General features: G+C 40.2%; 1 protein-coding gene across 2 annotated transcripts in view; it reads left to right on the forward strand.

Annotated features, from left to right (window-relative positions):
• The first annotated feature begins 7,290 nt into the window (after positions 1–7,290).
• Positions 7,291–13,938, forward strand: part of CDH6 (cadherin 6) — a 132,647-nt gene continuing 125,999 nt past the window's right edge. Inside the window, exons 1-2 of one of the 2 annotated variants that reach the window (XM_023582645.2) lie at positions 7,291–7,762; positions 8,030–8,201. The gene's annotated coding sequence lies outside the window, so the exon portion shown is untranslated. Of the gene's footprint in view, positions 7,763–8,007; positions 8,202–13,938 lie in introns of those variants that run through there. The other variant, XM_071207619.1, reaches the window with a different exon arrangement.

The following is a 13,938-nucleotide window of genomic DNA, read 5'->3' on the forward strand; positions in this document are numbered from 1 at the left end:
TATAAAGCATATTGAGTTCCTTTTCAACTACCATTAGAAGTTGCATTTATGTCACTTTTGGTTTTTAAAAGATTAAAGATGACCAACTTTGATAACCACTAAAATTTTTCAAAATACTCTGTCAGTGTCTTTTTCTGAATTCTTGAAGCATCATGGCCTGTGATAACTTTCAAAGAAGCATCATATCTATGATTTTTAATGGGCTTCTTGAAATCTCCTATGTGGCAATGTTCATGGGGATACGTGATTATGCTTGCATTATAGTTGATTATAATTGGTTTAATGCCAATTAACAAACAGACATCTTAAACTATTCAGCATCTCATTAAGAAAATTCGGCTCTCCCGGTGGTTGGTTGTTCTTCAGGATCATCATTCCAAATCAACAATAAGCAGGAACAATTTCAATGGAAAAGCCTTTTCTTTGTCCCCCTAGTGGCCACAAGTAAAATAACAACACATAGAGGAAAGACTCAAAAGGACAGCTGGAGCAGAAAATTCTGCCAATGCCTTCATTTTCCAGATTGAAAAAACAAACAAAGAAAAAAACCTAAGGCCAAGAGACAAGACAATCGTTTTTATCAGTAAGCCTCCAGTATGTGAGAATATGTTTGCTTTCATACCAGTTTGATATCTGGGAAAGGACCCCAAAATTGGTTTAACTAAGGTCCTCTCAAAAATTTCCCTATCAAGTGACACTCAGTAACTTTTTTCTAGTTTTCATTTACCTTCTAAGGGAGATAAAAAACCCAGTTTCTCATGGATATTAGGAAGACCTTGTCTGTGACCAAGAATTTTGCCTGGTTCCTCTAGAAAGGAGTGCACTTAGTGGCATAAAGACTGCCCCGAGAGTCCAGAGGTGCGCAAAGATGGAGACCAGCCAGAGTCGATGCACGTGGGAAGATGGTCAAGGGCCACAATGAATATGAAACAGAGGTGAGGGAATAAGCACTTCTTCCTCAACTTTGAGGTACCCACAGAGAGGGAAAGAAGTAGTAGGCACGAGTTGGCTACACACATGACAGAGCATAACAGTGATTTATCTTGATTTGAGGGGTAAACTATTTGGTTTCTGGGCAAGGTTTCTGCTAGCCTTATAACTTAACAAAAACACTTAAGGTTTTGTCCAGATCAAAATGTAGTAGAGAACTGAAACCATTATCCAGAGGTTTTGAGGTAAATAATAAAGAAGATGGGTAACATGACACCCAAAATATGTTCATCTTAAAATCAGAAATTCTGGACCATGGCAAATTTTGATTGTCACATCATGACACATGGATTCTACGGTAAATCCTGTGAGTCTGGAAGCTCCTAATACAATGGTTAAGAAGTACTGGAACTCACTTCAAAGTGTGCATTTTAGTCTCAGCTCTGACCCATATGAAATGGGTGACCTTGAGCAAATTACTTTACCTCCCATTCCTCAGGGGCCTCATCCAGAAGCATGAAAAGAAATAATACTAAGAATATAGACTGCCCAAAGGATTAAATGAGATAATACATGGAAATTAAAAGTACCTGGCTGGTGGTAGAAATGCAATACATATTAGATCTTGTTATAACCAAAATATTGGATGTAGCCATGCTCCCATTTTCATACTTCAAGCCAGAACAGAAAACAAGGGAAAACAGTAAAATGAAAGTAGCATCACACTGGAAAATGGGAGACATGGAAACTCCAGTTCATTTTGGTGTACGTTCCCAGAGATTTATGGCTTTAGACAAAGCACCTCAGCTGTGTGGGCCTTGTTTTCTCATCTGCAAAAAGAAGACAGTGAAAAAAAATTCAAGAACCTCAAGATTGTTGACTATATAAAGGTCATTCAATCCCAAATCTGATGCTTGAGCTCATTTACATCAAGTGTTTGTCTGGCCTGTGATGGATTGAATTACAGGATGGGACTCATGCCAGGTACCTTTCATCATGAACAGCATTAAAAGTTTGAAAATCCTTCTATGTATTGAGCGAAATCTACCATCTTCGTGTCATCAGATCTAAGAAGCCAATTATAGTAAGTTGCATCATTATTTTATCTATCACTAAAAAAAAAGAGACACTGCCAATTATATCATATTGAAAATACTTTCTTATGTCAATTGTAAGAGGCATCAAGAGTTCTGAGATGTTAAAATGTGAACTATGCATGTCTTAGATTTTTTTTAAAATGCAATATCTTCCAGTGGCTTCACCAGATGATCTTACCTGAAGTTTCTACCACATTAAAAATGAGCCTAATTTTCTTCTATAGGACAGTTCCTCAAGTTTTTAAAGAGTGCTCATGACCAAATTTAATCTTCTTTTTTTCCAGATTCATCACCATTAGCTATTAAGCATGATCTTAAGCTGGGAACCATCTCCAGTTTCTGCCTTCTGAATTCATTCTAGTTTATCCACTTATTCATCCATACAAGTACCATGCACTCTTTCAAGCACTGGGGATAAAATGATGAGCAAAACATACAAATTCTCTGCCCTTAATAATTCAATTGTTTTAGAGTCTATTAGAGGAAGAAAGAACTTGCAAACAGTGAGGTCTAGCTAAAGTGCTGTAAGTATTTTACAAAGTGCAGTGGAAACACAAGAGATGGGATGAAAAAGAGAAAAGGGTATTTAATGTGGTACCTAAAGAGGAACAAAGCTCTGGCCTAATCTAAAGATAACGATAATGCTTATATCAATGCAAAGGATAATACTAGGATCTTGTCTTTTTTTATTTTTGTCTTCGTCTTCTTTTATTTAGCCATGACGCTCTGTGGAAGTTTTATGTGCTCACAATCTATAAAATCCCAGAATTTTTGGAACATATGCTATTATATTGTTCCCACCCCAGCCCTGCCACTAGTACCTATAAGTACTTCTATCATTGGGAGGGGTGCTGGTGGGAGAGGAGAATTATTTTTCCCTCTGGATACAAATGTGAGGTATTCTGTTTACTCTGGTCTACACAAGCTTGTTAGAAGTACATGCTGATTCATTATATATCCTCCTGATGGGACAGTTTCTTCTGTTAGTATCCAGAACATTCCTCTTCATTGCCATATTACCATCTTGTTTCTCAACCTACCAAATTTCAGTCGTACCTATGTAACCATATTCTAAAACAAGGCCATGAATAATATCTAAAAAGAATCCAGAAAAAAATGAAGTCCCATCTACCTACCCTGAAAAGCCCAAAGGACTGAAATGCCCTGAGTAGGTCAATAAGATTTTGCTGCTGTGCATTTATCTCATTTGGAAATCTCCTGACTATTGCAATCTACCTATAGTGATGAGTCAAATATAATGATCAAGAGGGAAATGTCTTAATGCATCCTGGGATCCAGCTCACTTTAAATACAACATTGGAAATTCTCCCAGGATGAGAAAACCTGGATAAGCACATAAAGTTTGTGTGAATTTATTTTAGCTTATATTGAGATGTCTATGGCTCTCACAAAAGGGAAATTCCATTGAGGTTTCCTGTCTCCTTTGTTTGAGTTCAATAACACCAGGAGTGGTTAAAGCTTTTTTCCCCCTTAAACAATAGTGTGTGTGTGAGTATGGGTGGGTGTGTATATGCAGGGCAGAGGTAGGCCATGGCCATTCATTCCTGGACGATATCTGATCAAGTAAAGATATTATAACATGTGTCCTTTTTCCAGCAACACCACATTTCAAGTGAAATTTAGATGGAAGATTTGGGTTGGTTGACTCCCCCAATACCGAGATTCTTAATTAGGTACATGGTTTTAAAAGAGATCTTTTTTCTTCTAATCAGAAATGATTGTTGATGATCATAAAAATGTTTTATTTCAGATAATCCTTGCATACAGGAGAATATTAAAAAGAAAGTCAAGAAACTTGTAATTATTTATTTATATGCACCCCCATTGTAAGGACAAGATAGCCTCTTAATCATCTGAAGAGAGGTTTAGTGGAAGTTGAAAAATCTCTCATCAAAATTAATATCCCTATGAAGGAATTGTTGTTTTTTTAATGGAAACTTTGAAAGCTTTAAAAGGAGACAAGTACAAGTAATTTTGACTGAAGCATATAAAATCATGAAATAGTCTAAAAACTGATGAAATGCTTCAGCCATCCCAAACTACTAAACAAAATAAGAGAATCTATGGAATTGGTCACTTTTTGGGATGTCTTCCCAGTTCACCAAAACATTACCTAACCGCTCCCCCTCATTTTGTCCCTGGGGGAGCCAGACTGTTCAGTATGACCCTGCTGTCCCCTCTCCCCCAAACTCAGACAGAACAGATTGGTCCTGGGCCGGCTCATCCACCTGAACCAAGGCCAATCAGAACTGCTTTCTCAGGTTTGGAAATGGAGCCAAAGAAGAAATTCACTTTCTTTCACTCCAAGTAAGCTCTGAACCTGTGGGTGGTGCTGCTCTGCCATCAGGACTGAAGAACCAAGGAAAGAGACCTTCAGAGACAAAAGAGAAGTGACACAACAGTGGGGAGAAGAAATAAGGTAAAAGATGGAGTGCTGGAGGCTTCTCAATTCCTACTTGTCAAACTTTCTAGAGGTCCCACACAATTTCCACACTTGAGGTTCATGAGAAACCCTATACCATGATAGCAAAGACCACCCTCCTGTGTTCAACTATCTCTGATTAGCTTCTGTAACTTGCCTTAATTCACCCTGCATGTTTTGGTGTACCAGAGAGTGAGCTGGAAAAAGTACTTACATAATACCAGGCAATCATTTAACCTTAGAAACCTTTAGTTCTTGATCTCTGAAATGAGGAAAAATAATTCTGGATATTTACATCAATTGTGTAATTGAAATCAATGAATATTATGGTAAAAGTTGCTCAAAAAAGTCTCGAAAACCACATAAAAACCTGTATTTACATAAAAGTGCCCCCTTTATGTAATTTAATGCTACCGCCAGCACTGTTCAGAAGTAAATTGATTTTTATCCAGTATTAATAAAAATACTTATGTGCGCCACCTTTGGAATGTGGCTTGAGTTTGAAAAATAATATGTAGCAAACATTCAGAGCTCTCTTTTCTGAGCTATTAACTGATTCAACAAGTAGAATTTCAACTTCTCTATCATCCCCCTTTTACCATAGAGATCAGTCAATTTGCATATCTTTCTGTTAAATGTAGTCTTAAAACATGACTTATTTGTCAAATAATGGAAGCATCCTGAGTACCCATCAACCAATGAATGGATGAACGAAATATGCTACACACAATGGAATATTACTCAGCTATAAAAAGAAATGAAGTTCTGATACATACAGCAACATGGCTGCACGTTGAGGACATCAGGTTGAGTGAAATAAGCCAGATATAAAAGGGTAAAATTGCATGATCTCACTGATAGGAAATAATTGGAATAAGAAACTTCATAGAATCAGAATCTAGAATATAGGTTTCCAGGGCATGGAGAGAATAGGGAGTTAAGGTTGAAACTGTGCAGTATTTCTATTGGGATGACAAAATTTTGGTAATGGATGGTGGTGATAGCAGCAAAACATTGTGAACATATTTAAAAGCAATGAATTATATCCATGAATCTGGTTAAAAGTGAAAGTTTTGGGCTGTATATACATTAATAAAATAAATTTTTTTAAAAGCCATGGAACTGTACAACACACACACAGTGAACTATGTTTCACTGTGTGTGTGTTTGGGTAGCAAATGCATAATTTTTCTTTAAACCCACAAATTCTCAAATAAAAAGTTTTAAAAGAACAAAAGAACCAGAGCTTGTTTTTATTGGCATGTTTATATGTTATGTTTATATGCATTTGTTAGTTTATTAGTATACATGTGTGTATATATAAATAATTTGTCTCTATGTCTGCATACATACCTGTACAGTTTTATCAGTAATATTTATGCCCCTTCTGCTTATCAGTTATGTTGTCTTGGACATGTTACTTAACCTCTGCTGTCACTTCAATCTGTTTTCTCTGTTCTAATTGGGGGGGCGGGGGGGAACCTTACCGCTTATTGGAAGAAGAAATAAATAAAATCATCTATGAAAGTACTTTGTATGCAGTAAAGGAATGTGCAAATATAAGGAGTTGGCATTTCATATTAACAGTGTAAGAAATTGGAGGCGGACTTGGCCCAGTGGTTAGGGCAGCCGTCTACCACGTGGGAGGTCTGCGGTTCAAACCCCGGGCCTCCTTGACCCATGTGGACCTGGCCCATGCGCGATGCTGATGCGCTCAAAGAGTGTAGAACCACGCAGGGGTGTCCCCGGGGTAGGGGAGCCCCAGGCGCAAGGAGTGCACCCCGTAAGGAGAGCTACCTAGCTCGAAAGAAAGTTCAGCCTGCCCAGGAATGGCACCACACACAGGGAGGGCTGACACAACAAGATGACGCAACAAAAAGAAACACAGATTCCCGTGTTGCTAACAACATCAGAGGCGGACAAAGAAGATGCAGCAAATAGACACAGAGAACAGACAACTGGGGTGGGGAGAGAAATAAATAAATAAATCTTTTTTAAAAAAACAGTGTAAGAAATTAATCATCTGAGGGATGTCCTGTGGAATCAGCAGCAGTTTCCTTCGCGCCTGTCGTGTCTCCATAAGAGTTTAAACATCTGCATGAAGAGAAAATGCTTAGCCCCTTCTTTAAAGTCAGTGGCAATCCTTCATTAAGGGAAGATCTTCTCAAAAAAGAAATTCAAAGTTTTTCCATCTCTGATGTGTGGAACGTCACTGCTAAAGCCATATTCATGCACACTTCCTTGAAGTACAGACTGCCCACTAGGAATACGTTGGTTTTGGCCTTATCTAAATACCTGACCTTCTATTGGAGAAACAAAAGATTTCATAGCAAGAGCTCAGTTGGGGAAGACATCAACTTCCAACCAGAGAATGCAAAGTTTAACCACTCAGAGGCCAAGGAGCCTGGAATTTTTTTAGAGGACCATGTAATGGAAATCTCCCTGAAAACTTGCTGCGTACACAAACAGCTGGTTTGGGATGCTATTGACCCGAGTGCAATCACCGTGGTAATTAGATTTAATTTTCCTAATCCAACAGCGCCTGGCTCCACCATGTCTACATCTCCTATGTAGAAAATCATTACTCTCATTTAATAATACTTTGACATGTTTTAAGATTTTTGCAAGTGAGTTCCTTGATATTAGAAATCAGTTCCTCGTAATTGTAGATACAGACATTCAAATAGCCGTGTACCAGAGTTTAATATGGAGGTTATCTTACTTCAATAACTTTCCCGAAAGATCTTCACACGTTAAGCATAACTAAAAGATCCCTCTACACCCCGGTTGCGCAAGTCTTTTGCATCCGTGTATTAACTCATTTAGAAAGATGGAATCAGCCGTAAGTGCTGGGCGAGGCTGAAAGGCTCGGGCGCTGAGTATTCCTGCACGCCCCCGGGAAGCAGGGCTTGCTGCTAAGAACATCCTGGGGTTACTCACTCCGAACCAGTAAGAGAAATCACGATCACTGCGTAAAAAAAAAAAAAAAAAAACAAAACAAAAAAAAAAAACCTGCCTTCTTGGAAGGGGAGAAGGAAAGGCATGTATGACTCTAAATCTGCTTGTGTCTGGAGAACGCCTGCTTGTGCTGTAAAGAAAAGCCCTCGGTGCTGTTATCTCGGGAGACCTGCTCTGCCTTCCACACGCGCGTGTAACGCGTGCTCCGACTCGGCGCTGGCCCCCTGGTAGCGCGGCGAGGCACCGAGTCCCGGGGAATTGTAATTGCTTGGTCCGTGGGAAGAAAAAGAAAAAAAGAAAAGGAACGTCCGACCGTGGCTGATCACAGCACAAGGTGCATTTTGACAGTATAAAGGAGGCAACGGACGGAGTCACCCAAGTTCTGATTAGGTCTAGACTCGTCCCCCCACCCCATGCAAAAAGAAACGGGAAGAAAGGAGAGCCTGGGGCTGGCGGAGGGCACAGAGAGCGAATTGCTCAGGACTTCAAACACAGGGAGTCATTCTGCCAAGGGGAGGGGGCGGGCGGGGGCAGGCACTGGGCCTCTTTAACAAAGTCCTCCTCTCTTTGCTCCCTCCCACTTCATTCACTTGCAAATCAGTGTGTGCCCACAAGAGCCAGCTCTCCCGAGCCCGTAACCTTCCCATCCCGAGAGCCGCAGTTCCAGCCGCGGCAGCCACGACGGTGGAGCCGGCGACCTCGGCGGCGGCGGCGGAGGCACTAGCGGCCCGGGCCGGGTCGCGGGGTCTCCGGGCTCAGGAAGACGAGCCGAGGTGGGTTCGCTCTCGGTTAGCTGCGGTGCTGGTTGTGCATGCTTTTTTTTTTTTTTTTTTTTCCAATTCTGTAGCATTGATGGAAGCCAATCAGAGAGGGAGAGAGCCCTCTCCGCCGGGTGGGTGCCGCGCGCCGGAGTTGGGAGGGATGCTCCGGCTGCGAGCCTGGGTCGGGGCGGGCGCGCGGGGCCGGCTGCGCGGGCGGCGCTGCTGCCGCTGCCCAGGGCGAGTGCCGCGTCCCAGGGAGCCGGGGCACCGCTCCTCCGCCTGCTGGTAAGACCGATCCGCCGTGGGGGTTGGTGGGGGGCAGAGGTAACCCGGCCGTAGAAGAACCCCCCCCCCCCCCCCCCCCGCCTTTTTCTCTTCGCCGGCGGAGGTTGCCCGCCGAGCACCCTCGTTTGCAAAGTTGGCTGGTCAATTACCAAGGGCGCTGATGCGTGGAGGACCCGGGTTGCTGCTGGGGGCATGATTTATTTCCACCTGCCCACATCACAAAGGTCTGTGTAGTGACTGCTCTGAGTTATGTTTCTCGGCTTTTGGGGGTAAAGCAAAAAATTAGGGAGCTTGAAAACTACTGAATGCTCCAAAGAAGGAAAACTTAGGCTAAAGAGATGATTTGGCTGAAAGAAGGAGCTAAAAAAAAAACAAAAAACAAAAAAAACACGTGAGCTTGCACGTTTGGGGTAACGTCTGCTGGCTCGTATAGGACAGGAATGCTTAGGTTGCAAGGAAAGTCCAACAGTGGACTCCGAAAATGGAGCACAACTGTCCAGGGAAAAGTCATGTGGAGGCTGCAAACGGCTCGTGCTTTTCCACGGCTGGTCTGGCCACAAATTTGGGAGCGAATGCCTGCCCGGAACTGGCTGGAGGGCAGACCGAGGGCTCCTGGTTTCAGTGTCTGACGCAGGGAGACCCCAATGCGTTTAATAAAAGGGGACGTTGCCAAAGTGGGTTTACTCTTCTGTACTTAGATATTCTTCTGCCAAGAGTTACTTTATGAGATGGGAGATGCCAGAGGGCTCAGCAGGATTCTGAGAAAGGTTGTCACTGCTGCAATAAAATCCATATTTTATGGGGAGATAAATGCAGGTCTCTGTTAGTGCAAAGGGTTGTTCACCTGAGTTAACTACGGAAAACGTTCCCAAACCAAGTTCAATCACCTGGAATAGCCACACCTCTCTCTCCCTCTCTCTCTCTTTTTATTTCGTATTTTTGGTAAAGATCTTTTAATTACGATTTTCACACTATTGAGGTGTATCCGAACGCTAAAGCGGAACCGGGTGTCCTGGCCACTCTTCACTTTCACTGACAAGCACATAATATGGGGAAGAAGAGGTTTTTCGTGCACGAATGTTGCTGGAGTGGCCAGTGTCTGTGTGTGTGTGTGTGTGTGCGCTCTGGAGAGGTGCACATGCAAAATATGGGCTTCCTTGGGGGGGGGGGGGGCGTGCAAAACCCCTCCGAGTATTGGGAGAGAAAATCAGGGGTATACCCTGTCTATAATACACAATTCTATAAGAATTAATAACAAATTTGCTTATACAAACTGTGGCCAATGGTGGCCGTTTTCCTTTCTTTTCTTGTTGATGGCTTTGCCTGAAAAAGAAAACCCTTAAGATTCTACTTTAGGAGGAAAAATATATATATCTTCCAATTTAGCTTGAGCATCATCCTTTGCGTTATAACACTTGCATGACTCTGTTTGCTATTTTAGAGATGCGGACAACAAGTTAACAAGTTGTGTGAAGAAAGGGAATATGATCAAGCAGATGTCTTCATTATGTCATAAGTAGGAGGGCAAAGTTTACGCCAGAGGCCAGATTTTCAGTGCAGAGCTCAGAAACATAAAAGGAATCCAAAAATGTTCTCCGAACTAAAACCACACAGGATTGTATCTCCTCCTCTTTTGCTCTTTGGCGTGTTCTAATAAGCAAAGTATTGGGGGAGGAGCCCAGCCGGTTTGGTAGTTTGTGGCTTCCTTTTGAAGCAGAAAAAAATGCAAGAGGCAGCAGGACATTTTTGAAGGAAAATGGCAATGGTCTAGTTCTACTGCACTTCTCTACAATTATCTTTTGCTGCCATTATAAGGAAGTCTCTACAGGGACTTCTAGTCCTTTTCCTATCTAGTTTTTACACCAATTTATTGCAATTATACTACTCAGTGCTAGCTTTGCCAAGCTATTATATAGAAACAAAAGCGTTTTCTACCAAGTTGCCTTCTATCAAAAATGTGTACCTCACCTCCCCCACCCACCACTTCTATCAGCTTTGCAAGTAAAAACTTACTCTGAGGCACTCTTCCTTTGTTAAGAAAAAAGTTATCCTGCTACCATACTGTTTCAAGATACTTGAAACAGCTAAAATTTCTCCAAAAGCACAGCACCAAGTACAGGGTATCAGATGACACTTCTTTATTGCAAATGTGTCAATAAGTTAGAACAATGAATTCTGAAGGTCTAATCAGGGCTAATTGAGTGACTGAAATATAAAAGAGATAACAAGTGACAAAAATTCTGAATAAAAACACCTGTCTTCCTAAAGAATTGGAATGCGTGGTCCCCTTTCCAGCCCCTTGTTGCTTTGCAGCCATGAATGTCAACTTACTTAAGTTGCATCCTTTGGGCTATTGAAACTTTTTTTAGTTGGAAGGGACCTCTAGTGGGTCACTCTATGCATGTCTCCCTGTACTGAGTTACAGCATGGATTTTGTTACTTATCATAAAAGGAACGTAACTTTTTTTCCATATGCAAATTAATGTTCTCCAAGCACTATCTTGATATTTGCTATTAATCGTGTAGTTGATTGAATTTAAGGAGCTCAAGAGTAATTGCAAAGTTTCTGGTTATCTAGACTTTTGATAACTTTCTTATGATTCCAGATGAATGCAATGGCAAATTAATGAATAATCCACCATCATCTATATGATTTTCTTATTTCTGACCTTGCCAAGACTACTTCCTTAACTCTAATTTACTCAGTGTCATGATTATATTATTATACTGACTATATTGTATATCAATATATTATATTATTATTGACATATTGATCAATATGGTATATAGCAATAATATTGATCATATTGTTATATACTTATAACTCAAAAAGTTCCACAACTTTAAAGAACCCCAACCACTGAAGAAATATTCGTAGAAAACACTTAATTGCCATTTCAGAGATCCATGGAAATTCACAAATTGTATTAAACTAGAAGCTTTTGGCTTAGAGACATCCCCTTTCACCTAAGCACATACTAAAAGTCCAAAAGATGTTTACAAGTGCATGTCACCCTTACTCTGTGAGTTTTTAATTTCTCCCTTTGATGTATCACAACACACTTTAGATAACTTACTCCTTCAAAAACTCTTGCCTGGAACTTGGAGTAAGAAAAGTTCTGTGTGGTGAATCAGTCTCTTCTGCTGACAGTCTGCAGGTTTCAACTTCCAATTTAAAAATCTGTTCTAAAGTTTGAAATGTGTTCCAGTGAGATAACATCCGGCACAAACCAGTTGCCTTCTGTTGCTTGCTTAGTCACAGTAGCCCATGCATTGGGGCTGGTCAAGAATTAGGGTCTCGCTTATAAAATGATGAGCAATGTTCAGCCTGAACTGCATTTTTAATAGTCTTTCAGCCTAGCTAGTGTGTACTGAGCCAACCCTATTTACTTCACAAAAAGTTAAAAACATACATAATCAATCCTTCTCTGCTTTAAATTTTTTTTCTGAGCCATCCTAAATACAATGGCTCAAGAACACCATGCTAACATGAGAAATGCCAAAGAAAGAAGTTGAAGCCCACTCAATCTCACTCACGCACACACACACTGAAAATAGCATCAGTTGTGTTGGTATGACACTGTTCCAATATAAGAGAAGAAATATAGAAATGTAGAGCTTGGGTTGGTTCTCTTTTCATCCTTTCCTTCTTTTGTCTCTGCATTAGGGATTTTTATTTTCTTGCGAATGCACCCCTCTGATGAGAGGTTGAGCCACTTTTCTATATGTAAACAATATTAATAATTTTTGGTTGCGATTTCCTCTTATGAAGATGAGCTAGCCCACAGCTTTTAAAGTTCCTAGTCCTAAGGAAAGCTACCTTCGCTGATGCATTCATATGAGGTTCAGAGTCTCTGATCACCTAGTGAACCAAATGTGAAGAGTCTTTGTAACTTTCAAAGTAGGGAGCATAAGGGAAGAGGAGATAAGTACAGATAATACTTCATAAGGGTGGTGCACCTTCATTTACTACCAAAATAAAAAAGTCAGATTCTTCAGGCCAAAATACTGGTAAGAAGGAGCCCGACAGCCAGTAGCTAGCTATTGAGGAAGTTTTCAGCCCTTCCAACAAAGAAAACTTCCTGAAGGACAAAGCTTCTGAGCATACACACTTAGGTGTCAAGCAGAAGCATATGCAGAGCGTGCTGTGTACTCCTTCCCTGCAGATTTGGAGATGCTCTCACCTTTCCTCATCTGTTTATGATCTCCACACTGACTCTTTCTGGTGCTCACGTTCTGAATTAATCAGATCACCTTGCTGAGATTTATAAGAAGAGTTTAATTAAAGCCAGAATGTAACTATTAAATTTGATTTGCAACATCAATGGGCAACATGGGCCCCCAGCTTTTCCTAATATACACAGTGCTATCTTGTGGAAAAGAACAACTTATGAAGAAAATGAGAAACATAAAGTTAGCCACCATAGGGTATGATTTATCTTAACTTTTTCACTTCAAAGAGCACTGTTTTTCTCTTTCGATAATTTTCTAAGTTGGTAGGTCTGCCCAAAAGAAGGCTGAAAGACCTAAAGGAATGGAATTGGCAAGTACAAATTAAATCGAAGAGGTGTCCAAGTAAGTAAAATGGAAAGAGATGAGGAGGTGAGTTTTTATGTAAGTGGGAGGCATTAGAATAGAAATAGAAACAAAATTGCCATTTTTAAAAAGGGTACATTTTCTTCTTTATAGATAACACCACTATTAAATTCAAGTTTATAAATATGATTGCATCACTAATATGTTTATAAACACTACTCCTCTCTACCATGGAATGCAAATTTGAAATATCTTGAAAAAATAATCACCGCCTAAAGGAGATGACTCTGGATGGATCATAATTAGCCAGAGGAGAATAATTTTCAAAAGTAGGCTGGAATCTCATCAGAATTGAAGGAAGAGGTTTCTTAGTGCTTTGAAGGGTATCTACACTTTTCTTTCTATTATTTTTATTGTCCTGTAGCCTAAATAGATACACTGTGTGTCTTTCTGAAGCCTGCAACTCAAAATATACAATAGTGATTCAAACCAAGTATATTAGTCACCCACTTGGATCCTATATGTGGTATAACATGATGAAAGATTAGCCTTGCAAGACAGCCCATTCTACCTCTACCACCCCCACCATCATACTCACCTGCCTAAAATAAATAAATAATATAGATTTATATATATATAATATCCCATTATATATATATATTCAGCCAAGATTTTAAAAATCCTAACAGAAAGGCTTAGAATTTTTATAAATCCAAATAATAATTATAGTAATTATAATAATAAACTAACATTTACTGAGCTTTTCTACATGTCACAAACTCTTCTTAGTGTTTTACATGTATTTTGCATAGCAATTAATTACATAGTCATTCAAAAGGTAAATGTTATATTTGCATCCTTTCTAGTTCTTTTTTTTTTTTTTTGGTTTGAATTTCCAGGGAATCTCGGGTTGAGTAGAGAGCACTTA

The sequence above is a fragment of the Dasypus novemcinctus genome, chromosome 2 (genome assembly GCF_030445035.2).
Source record: "Dasypus novemcinctus isolate mDasNov1 chromosome 2, mDasNov1.1.hap2, whole genome shotgun sequence".
Taxonomy (NCBI): domain Eukaryota; kingdom Metazoa; phylum Chordata; class Mammalia; order Cingulata; family Dasypodidae; genus Dasypus; species Dasypus novemcinctus.